The sequence below is a fragment of the Dromaius novaehollandiae genome, chromosome 22 (genome assembly GCF_036370855.1).
Source record: "Dromaius novaehollandiae isolate bDroNov1 chromosome 22, bDroNov1.hap1, whole genome shotgun sequence".
Taxonomy (NCBI): Eukaryota; Metazoa; Chordata; class Aves; order Casuariiformes; family Dromaiidae; genus Dromaius; species Dromaius novaehollandiae.
The window spans coordinates 8,575,918-8,597,294 of record NC_088119.1 but is presented as its reverse complement, the minus strand read 5'-3'; the positions used below and the strand labels follow the sequence as shown (position 1 = coordinate 8,597,294).

At 47.7% G+C, this 21,377-nt stretch overlaps 1 long non-coding RNA gene across 2 annotated transcripts in view; it reads left to right on the top strand.

Annotated features, from left to right (window-relative positions):
• LOC135330600 (uncharacterized) overlaps positions 1-21,377 on the top strand; it is a 41,433-nt gene that overhangs the window by 9,247 nt on the left and 10,809 nt on the right. For both annotated transcript variants that reach the window (XR_010392561.1, XR_010392560.1), the window contains exon 2: positions 15,840-15,951. This is a non-coding gene — a long non-coding RNA (uncharacterized LOC135330600). The remainder of the gene's footprint in view (positions 1-15,839; positions 15,952-21,377) is intronic.

The following is a 21,377-nucleotide window of genomic DNA, read 5'->3' as shown; positions in this document are numbered from 1 at the left end:
CCCACTGCTGGTGCTCCTCTGAGGCTTACCAGTCTTTGGCCTGTCTTGGGGATCCTTGTTCTTTATTAAAGATCATGCTGAGTCGAGCAGAACTGGATGAGCACAGATCTCCAGGGGTCACCAATTCACATCAAAGGGTTCCCCGGAGAGCCCCGAATGCATCAATAGGGACTCGGTGACTCCGCATGGCCAGCCACGCTTTCTGTTCTGTCCCTTGGCTTGGCGCTGAGTCTTCATCGACAGCTGCCGTGACTGGCTCCCAGTCAGTGAGTCGGATGGGTGGTTCCTCTCTCTCTGCCAGGACCCGCTACCGCGAAGGTCCCAGTGCCTCTGACACTCGCTGCACTTCATGGGGTGTCTTTGTCCTTCTCGGAGAATCACAATGAGCTCGTGCTCCTCTGCATTCTCTCATTTCGTTCCATTTCTTTTCTTTCTCTCAAGAACAAGCAGGCTATTCACTCCATGGGTGACTGGCTTCAGACCACCTACAGACGAGGCATCTGCAGGACTGACCGCATCTCATCATCCTGCTTTTCCTGTCAACAAAAGCACCGTAAGGGCACCGTGGGCGTCCTCTCCTCTGACTCCCTCGCACTCTGCAGAGGCCAAACACCAGGCACAGCGTTACGAGGCCTCTGGGATGCCAAGAGGAGCAATTAAGACATCAGTGGTTCTCCTCCTCCAGTAGGCTTTGCTGGCTTTTGTTTATTTTCTTGGTACACTGAAGAAGGTTCAGCTGGTTCTTTATTTACCTTGCCTTGTGCTGGCAGGCCCACCCTGTGCAGCAGGGCCTTCTGCAGAGGTCTTGAGCTCCCCCGGGTCTGGGAGTCAGGCTCTCATTGGCATGGTCCTGTGCCTGACCTAGCTCAGCGCCCCGACGCACGTGTAGTTGCTCAGCCATCCCATTGCCCTGTGTTGCTTTCGGGACCCAGAGGAGGGCAGTCACTTGTACACAGAAGCCCCTCATTTTCACTAATGCTCAGAAGTGGGGGAATGGGGTGTTTGACCTTGAGCATGAGGAATTTGTGCCTCCGTGTGTGGGCTGTGTGGATATAGCAGCCTGCTTGGGGCTTGCTGTGTGGTGTAGACTTGTCTTCTGTCTAATTAGAAACTCGCTTCTCCCCTTCTTGCCTGTCACTCGTTCCTCTCTTCCCCTTCTGCCTTCAGAAACTACACTCAGCACCGGCAGTACAGTGAGGGCTGGCTCTGATGCTAGTTTTCTTAGTTGTTTTAGGCCCTGTAGTGCTGAGCCTTACCTGTAGGCTAAAGCAGGCCAGGGTTTGCACAGAGGACCAAGCAAAGCTCACCAGCAAGGCTCTCAGGAGACAGGCTTGCCATTAAAGAGCTCACACTGAAGAGACAAGTGAGTCAGATGAGTGGGTATTCCTTTCTTTTAGCAGTTTGAGAAACTCGGATGTAGGCAGGGACTTGCATCAGGGAGCTATCTGCAGAGCTGGGACTTGAACCTGTGTTGAACCCGTATTCCCTGGGAGTCGACCATAATGTCACTTTTCTCTCCTGCTGCCATCACTGGATGATCCCTCACATGTGAAGAGGGATCACTGGGAATGCAAGTGGGCTGTAAATAAATTCAGTGGATATAATATTGCCATGTCATCAGAATATCTTGCGGAGAAACCTGTGTTCTGCAGGTAACTACGGTTTGGCTGTGACTGCCTTATGCACAAGAACATGCACTTTGAAAACTCAGAAAGGCGTTTTTTTTATTTTCCTTTTCCTTGGGTGGTGTCATGACCTGGCATTATTTAAAACTGATTTTTATATCTATGATTATTATTACTTGTAGAGTATTACAGGCAATTATCTACCAATAATTATTATGATGAATAATTCCAGAAAGTTTATTTAACAAACATATTTAGAAAGCTAAGTACTAAGGATAAGATATGGCCCAAGGGCTCAGGACTCCTGGGTTCTGTTTCCAGCTTTGCTGCTGATCTACTGTATGGCTGTGGCACTTAACACACATGGCTTTTCAACAGAGCTTGACTTAAGGGGGAAGGACTTCTACTTCTCGTCATCAAATAAGCCAAAATTACACTGGCAATGTTGAATGGAAGCATAATGCATAGTGCATTATTAGGGCAGTGGAGCATGTGAAGCTTCCCAAGGGGTCAGTTTTGTGGTGTTAGCTTCCTCTTTATAATAATGTCGCATTGTAAACACAAATCAGGCATTTATCACTTCAAAATCAACTCAGTTGCATCTCTTCCTTTTTTAAGGCCTCAGTCTAGCAGAGCATCTTAAGAACGAGCAAAAATTCATGCTGAAAATCTGTGGAAGAGTTCGAATGGGGATGTATTTGTATGTTTGAAGCTGGGCAGAGAGCTTGTCTGGCAGAAAAAAAACATCGGTGATGGAACAGTCACCAGAAAATTGATAGACATGCCTGGAAATGCCTTTAACCCTCATTTACTGTAGGGCTTGTGGTTTGAAGAGCCTCAAGTCTTATTTCAACTGTTTGGTCCCCACTAAAATTACAGAGGTGGGGAGAAACCACCCAGCGATCTGCATGGGCTCTGACAAACAAGCCCAGAGGAAAGGGGTTCATTCTTAGGCTGGCTGTAAAAATTAAAAGCAGGTCTAGAGCTACAGTTTATGTTCACTCTTGCGATGATTGCAGTGGGAAAAGAGAATGCACAAGTGGTGTCTCCAAAGCCCATGTTAACATGCCAGCCTTGGCTTACCTGGTACTGGCTTGCTGTAACTCTGTGGGCGTGGAGTCCTAGTTATTTTATCATAGGGTCTGATTACAATTTCACTGATACCCCAGTAAGCAGGGTCAAGATAATGATATTGCAGCAACTAAGGAGTGGAGCTAGGCTTGCTGTAAAAAGCTCTCGTGACTGCAAGCTGCCTGAGGACCAAGGCTCCATCACAGTGTTGAACCTCAGTTCGGGCTGTGCTGAACAGGGAAAGGAGCCCCACGTGGCCATGCTAGTGCAGAAAAGGAAACCGAGAAATAAGAGACTTGCACGAGATTGCACAACTGGTGGTGGAGCTGGCAATAACATGCAGGTCTCTGGGACTGCAGCCTTCCTCGAGGCAGGTTGCTCATATGTTGTGGAGGGAGCCCGGTCTTGCTTGACACCAAAATCTACAGGAGTGGGGGAAAGCGAGAGACTTGTTGGTGAGAAGCAGCAAGGGGAATGATCCTTGTCTTGGAATCTGTGAGGATTCAAAGCAAGACCTAAGGGCTGAATATATCCCCATCTCCAAAGGCATGAGGAGATCAGAATAGCTGATAGTATTTTGTGGGGCCAAATGTGCCGGCGTGGCTTTTTGTTTGTCTCTGTTTGTTTGTAGACCATGAGCCAAACGTACTGGGCTTTGCTGCCTCAATGCTTGGGAACAGAAAGAGCAAACCCACTAATTCCAAGGTGCAAGGACTTACCATGGTAGGGCGCGTGTGCACACGCGCGTGCATGTGTGTAATCTCTTCCTTATTAGTGAAAGACATGAGATAGCCAGGACAAGTGACGCTACTACAAGCTCACAGCCTTTCTACTGGTGCCACGTGTGGATCACTCCTTCGGTGTCCAGCCTGTACTGAATCCAGGCACGTTTCTCCCCAAGCCTGTCGGAGCCTTCCTAGTGTTACAGGAGTCTAGAAATTGCTGCAGAGTAGCTGTTTCCTCTGCTTTTGGACCTGAGGAGAGGAAGGAGGCTTGGAGCAGTGCAGCTCCCTCACGGTGGCCTCCTGGGGTGGGGCAGGTTTCAACAACATGCCAGAATATGTGGCTCTCCTTGGACATGTTTAATTTCCCATCTTCTCAGCACAGGGAGCGCTTGAATTGCCCTTTAGTGGTTGGGCACAGAAAGGGGAAGATCATTAACATACAAAGGGCTCCTCTTTCAACACCAGCATTGCAAACTTTCATGATTTTAGCTCTGTCTCATCACATTTGTTCTATGTTGTTGTTTTTTTTTAAAAGCAGTCCTAGTTCTTGGAATTGGGTGAATGCATCAGAATCTCAGCTTTCGTTAAAAGCTCCTACTACTCATGGTTGCAGAGGAAAATCACAGCTTCTAAAGACACCAAAGTGATTATCTGGCAAAAACATTGTATCCTCATCACTTACCTCTGAATTTAGCATTCAAACAAGTTTCTCTGAAGGGGAGCAGAAGAAAATTACCATTTGTGACTGTCTGGGGCTGGCAGACTTGAATGGTGCCTGGGTTTCTTTGCTTGTTTGCAACGGAGCATTACCACTTCAGCTGCATGGGTGGAAATGGAAAATGCTACATTTACTTTTTCTACTTCTTGTCTGTTTTTCTTTTTTTTCCCCCCCCCTCCCATCTCACTGAATTAGGTTCAAGCTTCCTATCTCCTGTGCTGGGACAACAGACAAGGGCTAGATTATTTGGGGAATTCTGCATTCTTGATTCATGCAGGACAGATGTTTTGCTGGGTGTAAGATCAATCTTGTTGGCTGTGTCCTCATTTCTTAGGTGGGATTTAGCTCTGTGCAATGGCAATTTTTGGGAGGTGGGATTCCCCTCTTGCTGGCATCGGGACAATTGGGCTGAAGGTCCTGATATGGACCCATTTCACACTTCTAGCAAAGATGTGACCCACTTAAGATCAGGTGTCTTGTGGGTATGGCCAAAGCTATTCAGGTTAAACATCTTCATTGGTTCTTACGGTGGTTCTGACCGTGGGCCTAAGGGGAAATAGGTCAGGTATTTTGAGATCTGTGTCACTGTGTTGGCTCAAAACATTCCTAAATGCAGTCTGTGAAGAGATGCCAGAGTGCTGACCCACCTGCCGCTGCTGCAGGCCTCTTCAGACATGTTGTGCTCTTCATTGACAAAAACAATGTCGGAGCTCTTTGGCACAGAGGCACAAAAGGAGAAAAATGATGGTGCTTCCCCCGTAACATTCATCTGCAGTCCTGTGAGCCTGACTCACCTTTTCAGGAATCTGGTTTAATCATTTATGCAGCTTCTGAAGGGACAGGCAGGAGACAGCATGAAAGCATAACGTCTTTGAAAAGTATTGCCTTTAAAGCATTTGCCTTCTAGGGGATCCTGTAGTAGTTGCTGCAAGGCTGTGATGATAAACAAGACCAAAGTTTGTTCTGATTCTCTGTGGTTTTGCCTCTCGCTGTGCTGTTGAAAGCCCGGCAATGTCTGGTGTCTTTGCTGAGAGTGCTCTGGTTTGTGGCATCAAGGGAATCGTAAGATTATGTGATAATCTCCAACTGTATTATTTTTCTAAGTTTTAGTCTCTGTGAAGAAGAGAAGGGGTTGGTTTAATGCTGGTCTTTATCGTGCCTGCTCTTTGATACATTCCTTGCATCCGAAACTGCTGCTGATTGTCCGTTGAAAATGACTGTTTTGCACATAGTCAAAAAAGTGTGATTTATTAAAAAAAATTCAAAATGTAGCTTTCTCAAACTTTTTTTAAATGGAAGCCAAATATTTTGTTACTGGTAGTTGCTGTGTCTCTACTGTTGCTGCTCTCCTTTGTTTCCTGTTTCTGCTACTATTTTAATGACAAAATTGAAACTGCCAAAAGAGGTGAAAGTCGGGGGGGTTGAAATTCTGGTTTTATTTTGCTTTTTAAGCAGAAATTTCAACCAAAACATGTTTATGGCAATTCTTCTGGGTTTTTTTTTGTGTTTTTTTTTAACACAAGGTTTCAAGCCAAAAATTCCAGCTAGCGCCACCTTAGCTGTGCTGAACATGCAGGGTGTCTTTGCTGCTGGGTGCAGATGTGTCTTGTGGTTCTCCTCTCTTCCCACGTGGACTTGCAGAGCTTGTGCTGCCCCATGTCTCCACACAGGGTCTCCCTAGCCTTGGACAAAACAACCACTGGAGAGTCCCTAATTAGTCTCAATTTAGAGCTGATGCTTTGGCCTTGGTTCTGCTTCCACTGTAGTCTGGACATTTTACCATCAGTTGTAGTAGGAAGGGGGATTACGTGTTTATAAAACTATGCAGAAACCCAATGGCTTTCCAATGCATGGGCTTGCTTGTATATTAAAAAAAAAGGGTTGTTTTTACCATGGCCAAGGGAAGTGAGAGAATCACACAAACCAATTTTTGCCATGGCAGCATAGAGATACATTAGAAGACAAGTGCCAGTGCTGGTAGCTAGGACTCACAACCAAGGAGAAACTTTCTAGGTCTCAGTTCCCATTTAGGAACCCAGTAAACCTGGCTCTTCAGTGGGAGCTCCAGATGCTTCCAAGGTGCTTGAGATCCAGGTCAAAACTGAGCTGATTAGAAAATCTAGTCACTTTGGGGACACAAATGTCAGGTGAGCTGCCTTTAAGCTCTAGCTCTGAGACAGGAGGAGAGATGGAACAGGGAGAGCAATGGGAGTGTGTAAAGAAGGGTAAATCTCAATGGAATTTGCCATTCCCTTGTTGGGAGGAAAGGAGGAGACTGTAAATGAACTCTTCGAAGGGATCAGCACCATGTGTACCTCTTCGGGAGCGGGAAACATGTGCTTCTAATTTTTCTTGCTTGCTGTGTGCCAAATGGATCTGTTTCCCATTGACTCTTGACCCTTCAGATGAGAGGGGGAAAAACAAAAGAGAAATAGCTGGCCAAAACTAGTGCTGTTGAGGTCTATGGCAAAAATCCCACCAGCTTCAAGGGGACCATGGTTCAACCTAGACAAAAAAGGATGCTCTCTGAGCCAGAACAGTAAAAAAGAAAAAAATCTCTTGCCTTGGTTTGGGGCACGGGCAGGACTGGATGGTACTGCACGGCTGGCTTAGCACAGTATTGGACCAGGCCCACTTAGAACTGCTCTCTTGGAAACAATGGATAAAACCTTCTCCCTTTCTGAAAGTGGAAAATTCCATTCAGTTGTCTCAGGATATGCAGTATCTAGCACAAGGGACATGGTCTTGGAGAGGACCTCACTGGGAAATGGATTTGCTGTCTGAATAATATTCCTAGATTTTAAAAAGGCCAAAAAACCAAAGGCCTAAAATCATTTTTCATAAAACAATTGCAGAAAAGAAAATTGTTTGGCTCAGTGAAAGTGATCTTCATTCAATAAATTTCAAATGTTTAATTTAGACTAATCCTTTAAAAGGTGTTATATGAAATGGAATAAATAGCAACATGAGAAGCTGTTTTGAAAGGAGAAAAATAACCCTCTGTTTCTATCCTACATTTGGGCCATTCTTTCCTGAACAATCCTTTGCATCATCTTCAGTCTCATCCGAAAGTGTCTCAGATAATGTAAACTTTCTCCATTTCCTTCCAGAAACAGAGATGCTTTCTCTCACTTACAACCTTCTTTGGTTTAACCTCGTTGAGCTGCTTGTTACCTTAAATAGTTCCCTCTTCAAGCACCTTCACCCTTTAAAACTTTGATTTGCCTCATTAATGCATCTTCTTTCAGCTTCTGTTTTGCTCAGATCAGGAAACCAAGCTTTTCTTTTCTCTTCCTGTATGATCGAGTCTGTTGTCCTTCTCTGTCCTGGTCTGAACTTCCATCTCTGATCACAGAGGGTTCTTGGAATACCTTGTGCAGCAGCACAAAAACATCTTCCTTGCCATTGCAAACATACTGCGTTTGCCTTTTCCATGACAGCCCTGCACTGATGGTAGTACTTCCAGGTCTTTTTCTTCCTCTGACCCTTTCACCTATGGAGTCCCACCTTAAAGCAGAAATGTTGTTCCTAGTCCCACACTTTTTTCTCTTGGTACTATTATACTTAATTGCATTTCTATTACTCCAGTTCCTTGAGATCACTCTCCTTCTCTTGATGCTACTCCAGCATGCTGGAATATCCTACCATAGTGCCATCAGCAAACTGTATTTTTACTTCTGTTGGTGTAAGTAAAGACAATATTAGAGTTTCTTTGAAGGCTTTTTCCTGCAGAGTCCATTAGTAAATTCTCTTCAGCCTGAAACTCCTCCTTCCCCCACCGCTCACCACTGTCTCACTTTTAGCCACATCCACTTCTTTGAGACAGTTAGGCAGGACTATCCAAGCAGATCAAAGCCCTTTCCCTACACATTTTTGGCCCCCTTTTTAGGAAAGAAGAGCTTTGTTTTATTATAGCCTGCTAGTCTACATAGTCTACTGATCGTCTTCAAGACAAGACCTCCTTTCCAAAATGCTAGTTTGGACTACCATAGCCAGAGGTCGTAATAGGAAGAGTTTGGTGAGCAAAAAACCAAATCAGAGAGGGCAACAATAAGATCAAGTTCTCTGCCATATCTTGACAAACATTAAAACCTCAGTGATTTGCAATGCATTACTTGTTATATACAAATAGTAGGAGGAGGAAGCCATGAACTAACAATATGAGGATGCTTCTTGGAGGTTTCCCATTAAACACAGATATATTCTGCCCCTTTGTAATCTGTGTATTGAATTATTTCAGGCAAGAAACCCCTTTAACTGCTTTGTTAAAGATTGCAGGCTGCTTCCTCTTCCTATTTCTTTCCTCCATGAGTCCCTGCTGCTTCCTCAGTTGCCCCCAGCAGGGACCCTTCCACCAGTGGGGCTGAGAGGGTGCATGACACTGGTGTCAGGTGGACCCTGAGGTGCTTCTTGCCAGGTTCCTGCCTGATGACAGGTGACTCAGTGCCCCAAGGCTTGCGAGGGAGCCAGCATCTGATGAAAGAGCCCAGTGGAGAGAGGTGCAAGGGGAGAGAGAAGAGGAGAAACCTTGCGGGATGTGATGGAAGTGAGTCATCTGACAGGTACTGCCACAAGGCCAGTCTGTAATTAAAGCTAACCTTGCCTGATGTCTCCACTGGAGCATATGCCAATCATTCCCTGTGGCATTTGCACTCTCCTTATCTGTCAGCCTAGAAATTACTTTTTTAGATCAACTTTGAAGGCTTAATTCTAGCAGGGAGATGCAGGGGGCCAGACAGTCTGCTTTGCCAGAGAGCACTTTGCAAGGGGAGAAGCAGCTGTTGCTTTGTGTGGACCAGATTTTCAAGAGATCAGAGCTGGTTTTTCAAGGAGGGACCAGGTTTTCCAAAGTGCTTGGGTCCTGGCAACTCCCATCATGTTTTCCAATGTGCACCTGATGCACTGAACTCCCTCAAATTGCAGCAGCTTTTTTAAAACCTCAGTGGGAACCAAACTCCCTTAAAATTTTGAGATCCTGTGGTCATACAGAATGAAATGGTGGCAAGCGCATGGGCATAAAATTCATGTGATGGCTTCAAGTAGTAGCAAGTTTTCTGACTCATCCCAGTTAGTGACTTTGTTCAGTCTCTCAACAAACTTGCAGGGGGCTTTGTGATCCCTTTGTAGATGGACAAAGTGCACTGTTATTAACAAAACAAATCAGTAAGATTAAGACATTAAATCAGCAAGCCAGCTGATGGATTGGATTCTGCTCTTTGTCCTGGGGGTACAACTTCAGTAACATCAGTGGGAATGATGCTTCAGGGTGAATTTGGGATTGAGCTCAGATTCTTATGTACCCATCAATGTTTGGTTTTGAAATCAGGAATGTCTCCCACTTTTTCAAAATCTTGTTGGCTTCTGCTAAGCTCATGAAATGGGAGTTTTCTCTGATTTCCTATACTTGACTGTAGAGAGGGCTTTGGAGAAATGTGCCAGTGAGTATGTGTTCCCATCCCGCTCCATCGGTTAGGTGCCGTGTGTCTGGCAGCACAAACATGTCCAGGATCACCCAAGAATTCTGGGGCAGAGCTGGACCAGGCACCCTTTTCCTAAGCTAGCCCAAAGCTTCCTTAACTGGTGCCTTTCTCCTAAGAGGATGTTACACATCACACTGTAGGTGTATGTGAAGCACACGCACACACCCTCCCTCACACGGGAGCAGTCACTGCCTTCTGCTTGCATACAAATACGCAAGACTACACTCCCCAGCATACACACGCTCACCCACGCCAAGTGCCCTCTTCCAGCGGCCTGGCAAGAGCAACCTGTGACTCCATGCCCAGGAATGCTACCGAGGACTGATCACTCACTGGGGATTGCATCAGGAGGACTGTAAACTCGTTCTGCACAGGATGAAGCGGCTTGGTGACACCTGCTTGTGTGCAATGTGGCACTTCTCTGGGGACAGCTGGTCACCATAGACTCAGAACAGGGAGGTGAGGGTTGGTTCATCATCCTGGCAGTAGGCACCATGGCATGGTGCCCCAACAGCCTCCACGAGGTTTTGGGACCTTTTTCAGTCCTCTTGCAAGAAGTTGGAAGAAAGTTTCCCCAGTCTCTAAGGTGTCTGCAATCTTTCCAGTTCTTCAGCTAGGGAGAAGACATGTCTACCAAACTAATGACAGCACTAATGCCACAGGGTTTCTTGTCGTTACAATTCCAAGCCCTTCCTCTGTCTGCTGAAAAAGTTAATAGCATCCCTCCTGGTTCTCGCTAGCTCTGCTGGGCTGTGTTCTGACATGGTCTATCCTGCTGGCCTTTTTTCTCTAAAGCGATGCTAGGTCTGGGCCAAGGGTGACTGCCGGGGACATCTCAGCTATGTGCAGTTGGGCGTGGTGGAGGTTAAACTGTTTTCCAGTTGTGCCTTGTGTGTATGTAGCATCTTCACCTGGAGACTTGGAGGGAGGCGCCAGCATGAGGGATATGCACCGAGAAAGGGAGATGGTACAGAGAAACTCTGCTAGCAAGAGAGGGTGATGTAACCTACCACCTTTCCCCACCAGATTATTTTTCATCTGTTGGCAGCTGTTGTTTTCCTGTTACATCCTCACCACCTTTCTGTCTGCTTGACATTTGGATTCAGTGGAAAAAGGCATAGGACAGAAATTGTGTGCATCTGGCTTTTCTTTCCTGCTCCTACTTGCCTGCTGTGTGGTATCAGGCCTGCATTCACCTTCCTCCATTTGGACATCTCTCACTCTGTGTCTCAGCAAGTCACTCTGCCTCTGTAGTCAGCTGAGAGAGATCAGGATTTCAGCTCTTCCTAAGCAAGGCGTCTGCATTAGGCTGGACGAATTACCGGAGCCCGTTCTCTCCGTGGACTGCAGACAGCCCCAGGTGCTCTGCTCTCCGATGCAGACATCCTTACTGTGAACTTCTGAAGTCAGAGGAAACAAACACCACCCTTCACATTTCTCATGTACATTAAAAGCTAAGTTGACTGATAAGGAACCTGCTACTTTCTAGCCTAAATTTGTTAATGTCCAACTTATACAAACTTGTCCTTGTAGGATGTTGTCCTTCATTTTGCTTTTCCACCTGCTGGATAGTTGCATTGTGCCTCTCTAGACAGAACAGGACCATTCCCTTTCATCTCTGTGAAAGCCAAGGTCTTTTAGCCTCTTCCTTGTAGGAAGGGCTCTCTATTGCCCTAATTGCCCTAGTAGTTGTTCTCCACCCCTGATTTCTTGATCATGGATGATTAAAATAATATGCTGTATTCCAGATGAGATCCCTCAAAGTCATACTGTGGGAATATTTCCCTATTTCTGCAGGAAATGTTGAGTGCAGTGATCCTAGGACTATATTCTATTTTTCCCTCCCCACTACTGCACGACACTGGCGATTCATGGTCTTTTGCTGCAGGCAGTTACTACCTAACCCAATCTGAAATGCTCAGCCTCTTTCTGGCCGAAGGTATATGCCTGGACAGCTTCTCTCTCCAGGAAGAAAGACTTATTCCAGGAGTTACCCCAAAACTCATGGAAAATCAATAGGATTTAGCCAAATCTAGGTGTTTAAGAACATCCTGCAGCTGAAAATGAAATATTTTTCAAAACCATGAGATCTTTGAGAAGAAATAATTCCAGAAAATAAAATGTTATAGTGTAGAAGGAAACAGGCATCAACTCTGGACAGATTTTTTGAAACAAAATATTCTGACAGCCCCGGAGTAGCTGGGTTTCTGGATGGGATTGGGAGGGAGGGATTTGTTCTTTTCTGTTTGCTCAGGATTGGATTGTAGGAAACGTCTGCATCGTTTTTGGGTTTTTTCCTTTCTGAAAGAGTTGGAAGTTTCAAAATCCTGAAACTCTTCCCAAAATTATACAGCCGGTTATTGCTCAACTCTTTCTGCTCCTACCTCCGCCCTCCTGATGAGTTATAGGGAGGGTGTGACATTCTGGGATTGCGCTGATCCCCAGGTGCTGCAAAGGGCCACTTCCAGCAGTGGCTCCCCAAGTAGGGCTCGCTCCTGTTGTCAGCTGGTAAACCTGTCCCTGCCTAAAAGAACGTCCTATTCCCTTGGCTCTGCCGCTTAAAGGTGCAGTTCCCAGCACCACGCAGGGCATCATCGGAGAGACAACGGTGCCAAATACTTGAGCTGCTTCTGGCCCCATGTTATTTGTCTGCGTGGCCTTCAGGGGAGTTGCTTCTCATTTATACTGGTGTAAATAAGAGCCAAATCAAGCTGTTAGTGTCTCACACCTCGAGTATTAGGGCTTTCTCTGCATTCGTAGAAAAGGTTGAGGTTATTACCAAAGAGGTGAAAATTAGATAATAGCTGCTGTCTCAAGGGTGCCAGCCATCCTGGTCTTAAGTGATTTTTTTTTTTCCAAGCACATTATAATTCCCTGGTGACTGCTAACTGGAGCCTGGTGTCTTACTTGCATTTATGGGCTGCTAGCAGATGATTATAGAAAATACAGTAATTAAATAAGTGCTTCGGCGGGGTAGGTTTGGCCTGGGAAAGAGTAAAATTAGAAGAGGCAGTATGAGCTGTTCCAAGTTGTGAAGTCTGATTAATTTCACTTTCTTTTCTTGTAACTTGTCCAGTAATATTCGGGAGGAGGAGGGGTCACCCAAGAGAGCTCATGACTGGTGAATTAGAGCCAATAGGCTAAAATGCTGAGCATATCGCAGTAATACCTAGCAGTCCTGTTCTGCAAGGTGCAATACAAACAGGAGACCTGCAAGATTTAGGGGCTAGAAACAATCCAAGCAGTGAGGGGATGATTTGGCCAGGGCTGTGCAGCAAATCAGTGGGAAAGCCATGGACAGACCCAGATCTCCTGGCTCCAAGTCAGCTCCATCAGCTGGATAATATTGTTCTCTGCCCTGTTGCCTGAGATATGCCAGGACAGCACCGAACATCTTTATGTCTGTGTGTGGAGTAATTCTCTCAGCTGGGTAACTGCTTGGACAGAAGGAGTAAAAGCGGTTTTTGGGGCCACTTATTTACAATAGTCCTATGACAGCACCTTTTTGGTGGAAGCTCAGAGAAGCTCGCTGCTCTTCCCCCTGCATTTTGCATGTAGTTCTCTCCAGCATAACAATTTCCAGCAGAGGCAAGGCAGGGGTTGAACTGGCTCCAGCTAATAGGAACCTGCAATTATCCAAACATCTGCAGGATGCCATCAACACAGGATTCTCTTTGATGAAGCGTCGTATCCAGGTAACCTATTCCTAATCAAATAAGACACCCTGGTGCACAGGAAAGGCCTCTGCCGGCCATTCCAGGTGCCCAGGGAGTTCGCTGTGGGCAGAGCAAACAGGAAGCTGAGGGACGGACCACTGAGAGCCACCCCACCTTTGCCCAGGGGTGTCGGGCAGGTGACGAGTCACTTAGAGCTGGTCCTTCTCTTGCTCCGGCAGTGACGCATTGTTTTGAATGAGAAGTTCCAAGAGCGTTGATAGTCCTTTTGCTCTAGGGACAGCATCATTACTTGAGGTTTTTGGGGTTAAATCCACAAAGGTGCTGACCTTCCTTAGTCTCCGGAGCCCTACAGGGTTTGGAGCCAGGGCCCATCCTACCAGCTCTGAGTGTTGGAGGTGCCAAAGGAAAGAGGAGGGCCACCAGAGCAGAGAGCAGCCATTCCAAAATGTGATTCATTGCACTTATGCGCTGAACCACCCTGTTTGGTGGAGGCCACCTTCTTTCCACAACCCATAGAGGGAGCTGATGGCGCTTTGAATTATCTGGCATGAAATCTGGCCTTGGTGGTTACATAAGAGTGAGGTGACGAAATACCTGTATGGCTCTGGCTTTTGGAGCCACCCATGAGTCCTCTGCTCCCACCTTGCCATGCAGCTCTTGCAGCATCTTATGATGCTGGTGCAGAGGGTTGGATAAGATGACTGAAAGTGTCAGAGATGCTCTCCAACATCTGTTCAGACCATTCTTTCTGGGGTTCCCTTCTGTATGTGGGTTTTCTTCCTCTTATCTGATCAAGAGTTAAACTCTTGACTGAATCTCTTGGGGGACTGAGTCTAAGAAGAGGAGATATTCTAGATCCTAGAAGTGGAAAGATGAGCGATATCTGAATATTATTCCTACAGGAATGTGACGAGATTCCCTCAGACGTGTAGCTGCTGCAGATGCTCAGGTTGAGACACGATGCAGCAATCCTAGGAGCACTTCCAACAGATTGTGTCTTGGGCTAGTATGCAGGGAATCAAGTTGGGGCCATCAGAGCTAGCAGCAGAGGCTGAGCCAAACAGCCACAGCTGTTTCTGGGGACTGGCAGGTTCTGCAACACGTCAGGGACAAGGGTCTTCCACGATCTCCTTGGGGAATGCTGTTCTAGACTCTTTCACTTGCTGATGCTTTGCTGTTCTCGGCGCCTTGCAAGTAGGGAAGGGCAGACATCAAAAGCTCACTAGGAGCATCCAAAAGTTCATCTGAAGCATGCAGACCTTCAGCGTTTGTAACGGGAAGTTGGAGAGGTTTCAAGCACTCTCATCCCACCTCCTGGCGCTTCTGTTTCTGGTTAGGGCCAGACATAACCACAAGAACAAGCTTTCTCACGGTGTTTCAGCACGTTTCCTGTTGGTCCTGGAAGAAAACTTGAAGAACGTTTGAAATTAAGAGGACATCTAGTCTTTGTAGAACCACAGAGGCTCTGTTCTGGAAATAGGCAGGGGCTGTGAGTGTTGGTGGGGGTGAGTGAATTTACCTTCTTGAAGCAGCTTGTGCCCTTCCCGCTAATAAGCCTCCCCCCAAAAGGGAAGAGTTGATTTTGTCTTATGGAGAACTGAGTCATGGTTGTGCAGTGCTCTAGTGGGATAGGAACAATCCTGGGATGCTTTGGGAGACTCGGATGGAGTTGCCTTGTGCAATGGATAATTTGGGAGCCCACAGAGGGTCAGAGGTGGGTGGGAAGATGGAATAACATTGCTGTGGAGGGCATATCCTCCACCGCACTCTCACGCTGTGGAGGGCATATCCTCCACCGCACTCTCACGCAAGCCTGCATTTTCAGGGAGATTTTTGTCAATCTTATAAAACTTTTTACTAGAGGGTATTGGACGGCATGAAGCAAAGGGCATGGGCAGAGCTGGTCGGAAAACTGTGTGTGTGTGTGTGTGGCTTGGTGGAGGGAACTACATGGAAACATTTCATTTGGGGGAACAGGAAAAATGTGAAAATGCTTTCATCAAACTGTTTATATCAGGGAACCTTTTTTTTTCCTATACGAATTGAACTTTGCCTACACCTTCCTGGGATCACTTCTATTCCTTTGAGACTATTGTTTCCTTCAAGAAACGGCCCTGCTCAGAAAAGTTTGACACATCCAGTCGTGTTGTTGTGACAGGCAAGCGTAATTAAATAAAAGCACAATTAAATAAGCACTTTTGCCAACAGAAAAACTCTCCAGCTCAGGTCAGATCCTCCTTTTGTCTCCAAAGACCTTGGAGGATCCTTCTCTGCCATTATCCCTGCTGGCGACTGGAGCATGAGAAAGGAGCTTTAGGCTGGGAAGAGGCAAACTAAGAACCTTGTGTTGTTGTTGCCATGAGAGATGAAATGTAGCCCTGAGACAGTCAACCACAACCTTTTATTCCATCAAGCAAACATTGTGCCTCTGGTTTTAGTTTAGGGCTAGTCTCATGAAGGGCCAGTACATGTTTTCTGTGTATGTGGGGGGAAATTTGGATCTTCACATTCTAACGCTTTTCTATTTGTTTTGAAAATTCAAGCGCATCACACCAGAAAAATTCAGTCATCTAGAGAGTTCAAGGGCAGATTCAGAGAAGAACCAAAACCACAGAGCTGGGCCTGGATTTAACATTGGCTTCCTACAAAGTACAGGTACAGTCTACTTTCCCTGTTTAATCTTTGCTAAATGTTGATCATCAATTTGCCACAGTTTCTTCCATGAGGTTAAGTTAAAGGAAATCCTGAGGTCAAGTCACCCTCTGCGCTTGGGTTCAAAACTTGCATTTGAACTTTACTGAATCCAGAAGCATTTGAATTGGTCCCAGCAGAGGGATTTGAGATGGAGGCTTGGATGAGGGCCTCAGGCTGGATTCAGCAATGGGGGTTTGACCTCCGTTTCCTGAGTCTTGCCCATCAAACATAAGCCAGTGAGGGTGGAAAAAATGTCTGGATCTGTGATGCTTCAGGAAGGGTTTCCACACCTCACCTTTCTCCCTTGAGGAACTGGGTGTAGAAAAGTCAGAGCCCTTCATTTGACTTCAGTGGGGAACTCCTGATCCCACAGGGTCTCCTCAGAGCAGGAGCACTGGTGAAATATTTTGTGGTGAGACTGGAGAGTCTCCATCACTGGTGACTGGAGATGATTTAGGAAAACACCTGTCAGGAATGACACAGGTGGAGCTGCTCCTGCCTCTGGCTGCATGCTGGGCAAGGTGACCTCCTGAATTCCTCTTCAGCTCCACCTCTTCTCTATCTTTCCTCTGTCCAGTGGAGATGCAAACAAGGCTGCATTTTTGACAAGGCTCCTCAGTGCGACAGCTCTGTGCACCAGCGTTTGTTCGTCTGCCTTGAGCCTCAGGTCCATACGGACAAAAGCCCTTTGGAGAGGGCACCCTTCCAGCAGGACTTGCTGCAGGCTCGAGTCCAGCCAGAGATACCTCACCAAAGCAGAGGGACAGAGTAAGGAAACTTGACCAAGACCACACAGGGGACTAGCAGCCCTCCCTGGAATAGATCCTAAATCCCTAGGCTGGTTTGCCACCAGCAAGGCCATGCTACCTCCCTTGGGCAAGGAGAAGTTTCCTGGGACATTCCTTTCTTCTTGCTGGTCTTTTTCTTTTTTTAATTAAATTTTGGTAGCATCTTTTTTTTATTATTGTTATTATGTACCTTAGGCATTGCTCCGAGTCCGATGGGGTGAGTTGTATAACATGCTGAATAGACAGGTTGACTATCTGCCCACTACTCCTCCCTTCCACCCCCCATCCCTCCCCCCTCCTCTCCGGCCACCCTAGAGCTACGCTGCAGTAAATGTGCTTCGGTTTCATCAGTCCCCAAGCTGCACATCAAAGGCTGCATTTGCTTAGCTGCGCGCTTCCCTGGCAGGCTTCAGGGATTAATCACACCCGGGCCTGCGTGAAAAGCGTGACCGTGTCACAGTTGTTTGTCTCAGACGGGTGCTCTTCTGGTTATCTTGCAGCAAAACTAGCTTGGCTGTCAGCCTTTATGGATGTGCCACTTCCATTTTTATTTCTTTGGGTTCCTAGCCACAACCAAGGTTGGCTGTAGATGCCATACAAACATAGTGGAGGATGCCACTGAAAATAGTTAATGAATATCCTTGATTTATTCGAATTGCTGTAGCAGCTAGAAGTCTCTGGTACAAACCAGGGTCCTGCTGTGCTAGGTGCTGTGCAAGCAACAGAAAATGATTTCTGCCTCTTTGTAGTCTGGTAGAAAATGAGAAGAGTGGATACCTCCTAGGAAGCCAAAAGAAACCATAAGACAATAACACGGGTTGCATGATTGGTGTCTGTCCCCATCCACCCCCAGAACTGGAGTTGTCAGCTCCAGAGGTTTGCTGGCCACTGTGAGAAGGTTTAAAGCAGCATTTAGAGAGGAGCGAAGCCTCTGCAGAGTGCGTCGGCACCCAGAGATGACATTTGGGAGTTGCCCATCTGCTGGTGACAGCCCTGCGTTGCCAGAGATTCACATGGGCTGTGTTTATACCCTTAAAGAATGAGAATTGGGAGCCAAAACTGAGAGCGGATGGAAGCAGGGATCTGTTCATTAAATTCAGCTGCTGCTTGGGAATGGGCTGGAATTGAACTGACCTCTGGCAGAGACCAGAGAGGTCTGATCCGGCTGGCTTGGGTTGCACTGCCTTCCTTTATATAGCCGGTGGCCTTTTCTGTAGCTTTCTGTGATAGCAGAGATGATGCTGCAAGGTGGAGAAAGCTTGACTTCACCCACGGTGTGAGATTTAGCTAGGGTTCCTCTAGAGATCGACTGTGCACGTGCAGAAATGCTCGTGGAGATTAGCAGTAGGATCTTGGTTTGGGTGGGATTGTAGCCCAGAATTTTTAATCTCCGGCATCATCTGCAGCAAAAACATTAGTTCACAGCTGCAGAAAGAAGCCCCAGGAGAGAGCAGGGCTCCGTATTGAGAAATAGGCACTGCCCCAAGGAGCTTGCAAAAAGCTGGGAGGGGAAGTAAATACAACAGAGCAGAGCTGAGATTGCAGCACACTCCCCGCAGCCCCGTCCAGCAGCCTACACACGAGGCCCCAGTGCCCTCCTGGTTATCTAATGCCTGGCACTGACCTATGCTGCTTCTTCACTAGGTGAAAGAAAGCACTGAGGCCCCAGATAGCAAAGAATGCAGTAATCAGTGTGAAAGGGAGAGGCCGTAGATGTGAGGTTTAGCAGATGTGATGATTTCCACTGGCTCAGGGCTGTCTGAGGAGGGAAAAGCCCTTGGCAGCACAAGGACCAGTCTTAGCAGTTACCAGAGATGAGGCAGAACTGGCTATTTTCACGCATGCCTGATGTGGTGGGGAGCCAGGCTGGACCTGGGGCAATCATCTCGCGAAGCCTGAGGAACGTGTGGCACCTTCACGCTAAGAGCTCTTCAGGCCCCAGGACCTCAGTAATGGAGCCATCCTGGGGCAGATCCTCATGGAGATGGGGGCTTTGGATCAGCACAGTCTCTGAGCTGCCTGCGATATCCCCATGAGGATGCCCAGGCACCATGGGGAATGACCATGAGAGTTCCTGCAGGATGCAGGCAGGAGAGGATTACAGCAGATGAAACGATAGCGATGGCTGCTGGAAGGCCTCGCAGGATGTTTTTAATCCCTAGCTAATTTTCAGCTCCCAATTCAAATCCTCTGCGCTACCCTTCCTCTCTCCTTTGGCAAGGTAAAGATCCCGGGCACGCACGGGTGAACACCCTGCCTCTGTGTCCTCTTCCACAATCAAGCAAGGCGTCGAGTGCTGCGTCCCCCTGCGTGCACCATGGGGAAATAGGGAGATGACGGGGGGAAAGGGGAGGTGGCTGCCTTCCTGTGGGTGTGTTTTCCAGAGCAGGAGAGAAACCAAGACAGATCAGACATCAGCCAAACAAGCTGACTATGTTGTGAGGAATGCGGGCACAGGCTCTGTGCATGTGTGAGATGCACAAAGATAGAAGGGCAACTGGAAAATTCCTTCACTGTAGGCCTTATGCCAGTACAGCCAAAAAACTGGCCCCTGAAAGGCAAAAGGAAAGGCCCATCTCAGCATCTTCAACCAGAACGAAGTAACGTGAAAACGGTGTGCAGTTAATCTGTGAAACTCATTGCCACAAGATATTGTTGCTGCTAACAACTTAGCAGGACTGAAAAAGCTTTTAGAGAGTTATTGAGGTAGCAAGAAGAGCAAGTGTTTTAAAATAGTCATAAAAAAGATAAAGTAGTTGGACACAGATAAGATCTTCATGCTTGAGTGCGTAAACTACAGCATAGAAGATGACGGGGCAGGTAATCCCAGAACTGCTTCCTTTAGGGTTTCCTCCCTTTGCAGCTGTGGCAAGAAGCCTTGTTTCAAGGGAGGAACCGGAGGAACCCCGCATCTAATCCTGGAGTGGTTCTCTCTCCTTGTAAGAATTTTCTGAGGTAATATTGGGTTTACGCTCCTGCCCTGGGCAAGGATCCATCGGTGTGACTCTTTAGGGTGAACTGGATCATGGTACTGACGTGGCAGAGTGTGAATTCCCCTGGGAAGAAAAGGCATTTGTGCAAAAGCTGTAGGAACTGTATGCTGTCGAGATGTCTCCCTCAGCTGTGGCTGAGGCTGGCTAGCAAGCCTGCAAGCTGCTGTGAGGGAACAGGCCGACAGATGTGGAGTGAAGACATGAGCTTTTTCTCTGGAAGCCAAGCTTAAAACCCCTATGCCCATAATTTGCGGACCCAGCTGTGTGATGCTGGATGCAGGGCATGAGGCTTCCTGATCCCTGGAGATGACCCTGTTCCTGTCGGATGGGGACTTTGGGGCTGGGGCTTTCCTTTGCAGACAGATTGACGGTTACTGACTTGTGTTAAGAATTCCTCCTTCTCTCCATTACCTGGGGTTTGTTTACAGAAACGTGCAAGCTCCAAATGCGAAGCAAGAACATCACCATGCTCTGCACACCAAACAAGCCCTGTTTCTCCTCTCAAAGTTGTGGGAGGCAGGTGGCACTGGGAGATGAGCAGAGCAGCGGGTGCCGCTGGCGTGGGAGTAGCTGATGGGGAAGCACTGGCAGCGGAGGGCAGTACTCGTGCCAGCCGGGCCGGGGTGATGGCTCAGGTGGGTCTCTGCACCTTTATTCCCTGCCAGTAAAATGGGGAGAAGGATCCTGTAACCCTGCAGGTGAAAAGGGCTGTGTAAGGCACTGTTTTCAGGCAGGCATTTGCTGTGTGGGACAGAGGGACTTTGGTGACCAGCGTGTTACTCCTCTCTCTGGAATGGTTTGTTGCATTTTTAGGCAAAGAGAAAAGCAAACAAGGCACTGACAAACAGTTAAAGGAGCTGGTTTCCCCTCCAGAGCTACTTGTAGCTTCTCGCCTCCAAATGGAGCCATGGAGAGTGGGAAAACTTTTCTGTATTTACCAAAAGCGAGAAGCTTGTCGTGGCGGACATTATGCCTGTATTTCCACCTCTGTGCGTGCTGCCACTCTCTCTTCCCGGCCGGGGAGCTGCGGGGCCGTCCTGAGCTGAGTTCAGCCGCAGCCTGGTGCGGAGACGAGGTGCACACGTACTCAGTCCGGTTCGCCTTTGATCTTAAGCTCTGTCAAGAAAGATGCTTCGGCAGGAATCTCACCCGTCAGGTACCATCCATAGGCGGCTGCGATGTCACTGCCGTGACCAAGCCCTGACAGCTCCAGGAGCTGAGGTGTTGCCAGGTTAGTGCGAAGCCTCCGCCTTCTGCCCTTAGGCTGGAGGCAGGCTCCTTTGACGGTGTGTACAAGCTCAGGGCTCCCCGCTCCTCTGCCCGGCTAGTTCACAGGCCTTAGCTGCTTTAAAGAGTTGTAGCTGCCTGGCAGAGCTGCCACTGGCCCCCCCGAGCCCCGGTGCTGGCTGCGCAGACACTGGCCCCACCGCCACGTCCCAGCCAGGGCAAAGCTGGGGTGGGCAGGGGCTGAGCCGCTGGGTAAGGGGCAGGATGCTGCTGCCTGAAGGGAAAGGCTGAAAATTGCTCATTGCATCCTCAGATGAGCAGAGCCTCTGCTGCTCCCCGCGTCCGGGGCGTGGGTACCGCCGGGTCTCTCTGGGGGGCT